Source organism: Megalopta genalis, unplaced genomic scaffold (genome assembly GCF_051020955.1).
Source record: "Megalopta genalis isolate 19385.01 unplaced genomic scaffold, iyMegGena1_principal scaffold0055, whole genome shotgun sequence".
NCBI lineage: Eukaryota > Metazoa > Arthropoda > Insecta > Hymenoptera > Halictidae > Megalopta > Megalopta genalis.
In genome coordinates, this window is record NW_027476124.1 from 142,501 (window position 1) to 150,000 (window position 7,500).

Here is a 7,500-nt window from a genome sequence, read left to right on the forward strand (position 1 = left end):
TGACGCGCATGAATGGATTAACGAGATTCCCATCTGTCCCTATCTACTGGCGGTGGCGGTCTGTGGCCACCCAGGGCGGGAGATAACCCCCGAACTAGCCCTCGCGTAGGAGGGTTGATCGGCCGAGTCGATGGGTGTATCGGCGATGAAGGCATTAGAGACCGTCAGTGCGTCGTACACGTAGTACTTCGCATAATGGCGAGGCCCTGATTTAGCATACGGGCTGTGGCGTGTTCTTTGTACAGCACTGTATGTGCTGTATGACTTCCGACTGGGGAACTGTTGTCACTCGTGGCATCAGTTCCCCAGTTTACGTTAAACGGTTTTTCAGACCGTTTTTCGTGGGCGGAACACGCCACTAGACAACACTCCGCTGGGCTCAGGAATACATGGGATGCAATCAATCCCCTGGGCAACCCAGGCCGCAAGGGGCAAACGTGCCCTAGCCACACTTGAGCCTCCACGAAAAAGGTACCGCTGGATAGCTCGTGTTCTTAAATACGCAGCGAACTGAACGAAGTGTGGTGGAGAGGAAGAGGCAGCCTCTCCGACTGCTGTCTCCCACGTGTTTGCCGTGCGTGGCGACCCTTGTCGTCGGAAAAGAGGATCCTGGGATCTGAGGGGGCCCTCTCCTGCGGGTGAGACGTCCCCAACACGTACCTTTGGCCTCTGCTTCGGCTAGATGGGCGGCTGGACGAGAAAAGCAGCCCTGGTCCAGTCAATCGGCTTGGAACGACCACACGCTTCGGGCAAGTGGGTTCTGCTGGGCGAGGACGCGGGCTGGGTAAGGAAACCGACCCAGCCAGCAGACTATATTCGGTGCGTAGCCCTAACTCAGCCTTTGGCGGGTTCCAAATTGTGTGGGTCGGTGGTGGCCGGGGAGCGCACTGGATGAAAGACCAAGACACATTATGGGTCTGAATAAAATTAATGAACAAAAAACTAAGCGTCCAAAGACGACGGGTCCAGCTCCTACTCGGAGTGAAGCCGTCGCCGCAGACGCGGGAACTGCAAATGCAGCTGTCAGTCCCCCCGCGTCTGTGAGAAAGACAAGATCCGGGAAGGTGATTAATATCGCCAATCCTCGTGTGATCTTGCAAAGATGTGTGACTCCCACGCGAGCGGTCTCGGTGAAAACCGAGCCCAACGTGGAAGTAATCGAACGAGTCGGAGACACGTCACTCGTGAAGGTGCAGTCGGCACCCGAGCGTGTCGAGGACCCTACTGGTGACGGTTGGCAAACCGTCACCAAAAAGTCAAAGCGAGCCAAGCCGGGCGCACCCACCGGCAAGGCCGCAGTAAACCGGGCCAGGAGACCGAAGGGGACGTTCTCCGGGCAGAAGGTACGGCCTCTCGATCTCGTAAGAGACGAAGCCTTTAGGCGAGTGTCCGAAATACGGACCTTTTGCTTTCGACCTGAGTCGAAAGTCAATAAGGAGTCCGGGTCAAAGATACTCGCCGAGGTTGAGGCACTCAACGAGCTGGTCCAGGAGCTTATTCAACGGAATAGCTTCGTCGAAGGGCAGCTCGCCGCGGTCAGGGCGGACCTAAAAGCGCGTCCTGCCGTAATGAGTGCGATGCGACCTGGGCCGTCCAAGGGAACTCTCCCGAAGACGGCCTGCAACGCCGCGCAGTCGACTTACGCCCATGTGAACAAAGTCGACTGCAAAGGAGCTTCTCCGGAAGCGGGGAGACGGCCACAATCGCAGCATGTGGTAAAAATCTTCCCGCCGAAGGAAAAAGGACAGAGCAGCGAAGTTACGAAGGTTACTGTTCTGTCGCTCGTTAAACCAGCGAAGGAGGCGATCCGAATTAAGTCGGTCCGACGCATCCACTCCGGTGGCATCGTCGTCGAGACCGACCGAAAGGAGGACCTGCAAGCCTTCGTTGGCAATAAGAAGCTCCGGAGCGCGGGTCTGTCCGTCTCCTTACCTACCAAGCGGGACCCCGAGGTTTTAGTTTACGACGTCCCGCGTCGGATGGGTAAGGACGAAATTGCCTCCAGTATTTGGAGGCAAAATCTCTGCGATGCGAACCAGAAGGATGTGCCTTCGGGAATTCGGGTCAGCCGCATGGCTGGCAAGACCCCGGAGACAGCCAACTGGGTCGTTGCCGTCAGTCCGCAGAATCTTCAGCGGCTGAAGCAGAGGGGTAGCCGAGTTTACCTTGGATGGAACTCCTGTCGTGTACGGGATTTCGTCCAGGTGCTTCGGTGCTACCGTTGTCAACGCTTCGGGCATACCTCGAAGCGTTGTAAATTCAAGGAGGACGTGTGCGGTCACTGCTCCCAAAAGGGGCATACCTTCACGCTCTGTAGCAAGAAGAGTGAACCTCCGGTCTGCTCTAATTGCAAGGACAGAGGGTGGGCTAGTGCACACAAGTCGCGGGACCCAGCTTGCGCTTCCTATCAGGCGGCGCTAGCTTTGGAGTCGTCCCGTGTCCGACTTGAGTGACGGGCAGACGTGGACTTGTCCACTCCGCCATTCGAACGGCATGCTGGGCGGACCCCTCGGGGTTCGCCCCCTCGGGCCAGGCTGAAGCCCCTCTTGCGGAGATAAATTGACTTTAACACTACTCCGTCAAGAGTGCCTGGATTGGGTTGGACTCGAGGTGGCAGCGGGAGTAGCACGTTGTCTTCCCCTGTCACGATAACGAACGAGGGTAGAGCCAGACCATCGGCACGCGTCGAGAGAGCGGCTAGTATAGTCCACATAGGACCCAGGCATAGCCCATCTTTAGACTCACAACGACGACACTAACTGTCCCTATCTACTGGCGGTGGCGGTCTGTGGCCACCCAGGGCGGGAGATAACCCCCGAACTAGCCCTCGCGTAGGAGGGTTGATCGGCCGAGTCGATGGGTGTATCGGCGATGAAGGCATTAGAGACCGTCAGTGCGTCGTACATGTAGTACTTCGCATAATGGCGAGGCCCTGATTTAGCATACGGGCTGTGGCGTGTTCTTTGTACAGCACTGTATGTGCTGTATGACTTCCGACTGGGGAACTGTTGTCACTCGTGGCATCAGTTCCCCAGTTTACGTTAAACGGTTTTTCAGACCGTTTTTCGTGGGCGGAACACGCCACTAGACAACACTCCGCTGGGCTCAGGAATACATGGGATGCAATCAATCCCCTGGGCAACCCAGGCCGCAAGGGGCAAACGTGCCCTAGCCACACTTGAGCCTCCACGAAAAAGGTACCGCTGGATAGCTCGTGTTCTTAAATACGCAGCGAACTGAACGAAGTGTGGTGGAGAGGAAGAGGCAGCCTCTCCGACTGCTGTCTCCCACGTGTTTGCCGTGCGTGGCGACCCTTGTCGTCGGAAAAGAGGATCCTGGGATCTGAGGGGGCCCTCTCCTGCGGGTGAGACGTCCCCAACACGTACCTTTGGCCTCTGCTTCGGCTAGATGGGCGGCTGGACGAGAAAAGCAGCCCTGGTCCAGTCAATCGGCTTGGAACGACCACACGCTTCGGGCAAGTGGGTTCTGCTGGGCGAGGACGCGGGCTGGGTAAGGAAACCGACCCAGCCAGCAGACTATATTCGGTGCGTAGCCCTAACTCAGCCTTTGGCGGGTTCCAAATTGTGTGGGTCGGTGGTGGCCGGGGAGCGCACTGGATGAAAGACCAAGACACATTATGGGTCTTAATAAAACTAATGAACAAAAAACTAAGCGTCCAAAGACGACGGGTCCAGCTCCTACTCGGAGTGAAGCCGTCGCCGCAGACGCGGGAACTGCAAATGCAGCTGTCAGTCCCCCCGCGTCTGTGAGAAAGACAAGATCCGCGAAGGTGATTAATATCGCCAATCCTCGTGTGATCTTGCAAAGATGTGTGACTCCCACGCGAGCGGTCTCGGTGAAAACCGAGCCCACGGTAGAAGGTACGCCGGACACCGGTAACGTGGAAGTAATCGAACGAGTCGGAGACACGTCACTCGTGAAGGTGCAGTCGGCACCCGAGCGTGTCGAGGACCCTACTGGTGACGGTTGGCAAACCGTCACCAAAAAGTCAAAGCGAGCCAAGCCGGGCGCACCCACCGGCAAGGCCGCAGTAAACCGGGCCAGGAGACCGAAGGGGACGTTCTCCGGGCAGAAGGTACGGCCTCTCGATCTCGTAAGAGACGAAGCCTTTAGGCGAGTGTCCGAAATACGGACCTTTTGCTTTCGACCTGAGTCGAAAGTCAATAAGGAGTCCGGGTCAAAGATACTCGCCGAGGTTGAGGCACTCAACGAGCTGGTCCAGGAGCTTATTCAACGGAATAGCTTCGTCGAAGGGCAGCTCGCCGCGGTCAGGGCGGACCTAAAAGCGCGTCCTGCCGTAATGAGTGCGATGCGACCTGGGCCGTCCAAGGGAACTCTCCCGAAGACGGCCTGCAACGCCGCGCAGTCGACTTACGCCCATGTGAACAAAGTCGACTGCAAAGGAGCTTCTCCGGAAGCGGGGAGACGGCCACAATCGCAGCATGTGGTAAAAATCTTCCCGCCGAAGGAAAAAGGACAGAGCAGCGAAGTTACGAAGGTTACTGTTCTGTCGCTCGTTAAACCAGCGAAGGAGGCGATCCGAATTAAGTCGGTCCGACGCATCCACTCCGGTGGCATCGTCGTCGAGACCGACCGAAAGGAGGACCTGAAAGCCTTCGTTGGCAATAAGAAGCTCCGGAGCGCGGGTCTGTCCGTCTCCTTACCTACCAAGCGGGACCCCGAGGTTTTAGTTTACGACGTCCCGCGTCGGATGGGTAAGGACGAAATTGCCTCCAGTATTTGGAGGCAAAATCTCTGCGATGCGAACCAGAAGGATGTGCCTTCGGGAATTCGGGTCAGCCGCATGGCTGGCAAGACCCCGGAGACAGCCAACTGGGTCGTTGCCGTCAGTCCGCAGAATCTTCAGCGGCTGAAGCAGAGGGGTAGCCGAGTTTACCTTGGATGGAACTCCTGTCGTGTACGGGATTTCGTCCAGGTGCTTCGGTGCTACCGTTGCCAACGCTTCGGGCATACCTCGAAGCGTTGTAAATTCAAGGAGGACGTGTGCGGTCACTGCTCCCAAAAGGGGCATACCTTCACGCTCTGTAGCAAGAAGAGTGAACCTCCGGTCTGCTCTAATTGCAAGGACAGAGGGTGGGCTAGTGCACACAAGTCGCGGGACCCAGCTTGCGCTTCCTATCAGGCGGCGCTAGCTTTGGAGTCGTCCCGTGTCCGACTTGAGTGACGGGCAGACGTGGACCTGTCCACTCCGCCATTCGAACGGCATGCTGGGCGGACCCCTCGGGGTTCGTCCCCTCGGGCCAGGCTGAAGCCCCTCTTGCGGAGATAAATTGACTTTAACACTACTCCGTCAAGAGTGCCTGGATTGGGTTGGACTCGAGGTGGCAGCGGGAGTAGCACGTTGTCTTCCCCTGTCACGATAACGAACGAGGGTAGAGCCAGACCATCGGCACGCGTCGAGAGAGCGGCTAGTATAGTCCACATAGGACCCAGGCATAGCCCATCTTTAGACTCACAACGACGACACTAACTGTCCCTATCTACTGGCGGTGGCGGTCTGTGGCCACCCAGGGCGGGAGATAACCCCCGAACTAGCCCTCGCGTAGGAGGGTTGATCGGCCGAGTCGATGGGTGTATCGGCGATGAAGGCATTAGAGACCGTCAGTGCGTCGTACACGTAGTACTTCGCATAATGGCGAGGCCCTGATTTAGCATACGGGCTGTGGCGTGTTCTTTGTACAGCACTGTATGTGCTGTATGACTTCCGACTGGGGAACTGTTGTCACTCGTGGCATCAGTTCCCCAGTTTACGTTAAACGGTTTTTCAGACCGTTTTTCGTGGGCGGAACACGCCACTAGACAACACTCCGCTGGGCTCAGGAATACATGGGATGCAATCAATCCCCTGGGCAACCCAGGCCGCAAGGGGCAAACGTGCCCTAGCCACACTTGAGCCTCCACGAAAAAGGTACCGCTGGATAGCTCGTGTTCTTAAATACGCAGCGAACTGAACGAAGTGTGGTGGAGAGGAAGAGGCAGCCTCTCCGACTGCTGTCTCCCACGTGTTTGCCGTGCGTGGCGACCCTTGTCGTCGGAAAAGAGGATCCTGGGATCTGAGGGGGCCCTCTCCTGCGGGTGAGACGTCCCCAACACGTACCTTTGGCCTCTGCTTCGGCTAGATGGGCGGCTGGACGAGAAAAGCAGCCCTGGTCCAGTCAATCGGCTTGGAACGACCACACGCTTCGGGCAAGTGGGTTCTGCTGGGCGAGGACGCGGGCTGGGTAAGGAAACCGACCCAGCCAGCAGACTATATTCGGTGCGTAGCCCTAACCCAGCCTTTGGCGGGTTCCAAATTGTGTGGGTCGGTGGTGGCCGGGGAGCGCACTGGATGAAAGACCAAGACACATTATGGGTCTTAATAAAATTAATGAACAAAAAACTAAGCGTCCAAAGACGACGGGTCCAGCTCCTACTCGGAGTGAAGCCGTCGCCGCAGACGCGGGAACTGCAAATGCAGCTGTCAGTCCCCCCGCGTCTGTGAGAAAGACAAGATCCGGGAAGGTGATTAATATCGCCAATCCTCGTGTGATCTTGCAAAGATGTGTGACTCCCACGCGAGCGGTCTCGGTGAAAACCGAGCCCACGGTAGAAGGTACGCCGGACACCGGTAACGTGGAAGTAATCGAACGAGTCGGAGACACGTCACTCGTGAAGGTGCAGTCGGCACCCGAGCGTGTCGAGGACCCTACTGGTGACGGTTGGCAAACCGTCACCAAAAAGTCAAAGCGAGCCAAGCCGGGCGCACCCACCGGCAAGGCCGCAGTAAACCGGGCCAGGAGACCGAAGGGGACGTTCTCCGGGCAGAAGGTACGGCCTCTCGATCTCGTAAGAGACGAAGCCTTTAGGCGAGTGTCCGAAATACGGACCTTTTGCTTTCGACCTGAGTCGAAAGTCAATAAGGAGTCCGGGTCAAAGATACTCGCCGAGGTTGAGGCACTCAACGAGCTGGTCCAGGAGCTTATTCAACGGAATAGCTTCGTCGAAGGGCAGCTCGCCGCGGTCAGGGCGGACCTAAAAGCGCGTCCTGCCGTAATGAGTGCGATGCGACCTGGGCCGTCCAAGGGAACTCTCCCGAAGACGGCCTGCAACGCCGCGCAGTCGACTTACGCCCATGTGAACAAAGTCGACTGCAAAGGAGCTTCTCCGGAAGCGGGGAGACGGCCACAATCGCAGCATGTGGTAAAAATCTTCCCGCCGAAGGAAAAAGGACAGAGCAGCGAAGTTACGAAGGTTACTGTTCTGTCGCTCGTTAAACCAGCGAAGGAGGCGATCCGAATTAAGTCGGTCCGACGCATCCACTCCGGTGGCATCGTCGTCGAGACCGACCGAAAGGAGGACCTGCAAGCCTTCGTTGGCAATAAGAAGCTCCGGAGCGCGGGTCTGTCCGTCTCCTTACCTACCAAGCGGGACCCCGAGGTTTTAGTTTACGACGTCCCGCGTCGGATGGGTAAGGACGAA

General features: G+C 57.3%; 1 pseudogene; it reads left to right on the top strand.

Moving 5' to 3' along the window:
• The window catches only part of LOC143261556 (large subunit ribosomal RNA), a 2,992-nt pseudogene extending 2,915 nt beyond the window's left edge, over positions 1-77 (top strand).
• The last annotated feature ends 7,423 nt before the right edge of the window (positions 78-7,500 follow it).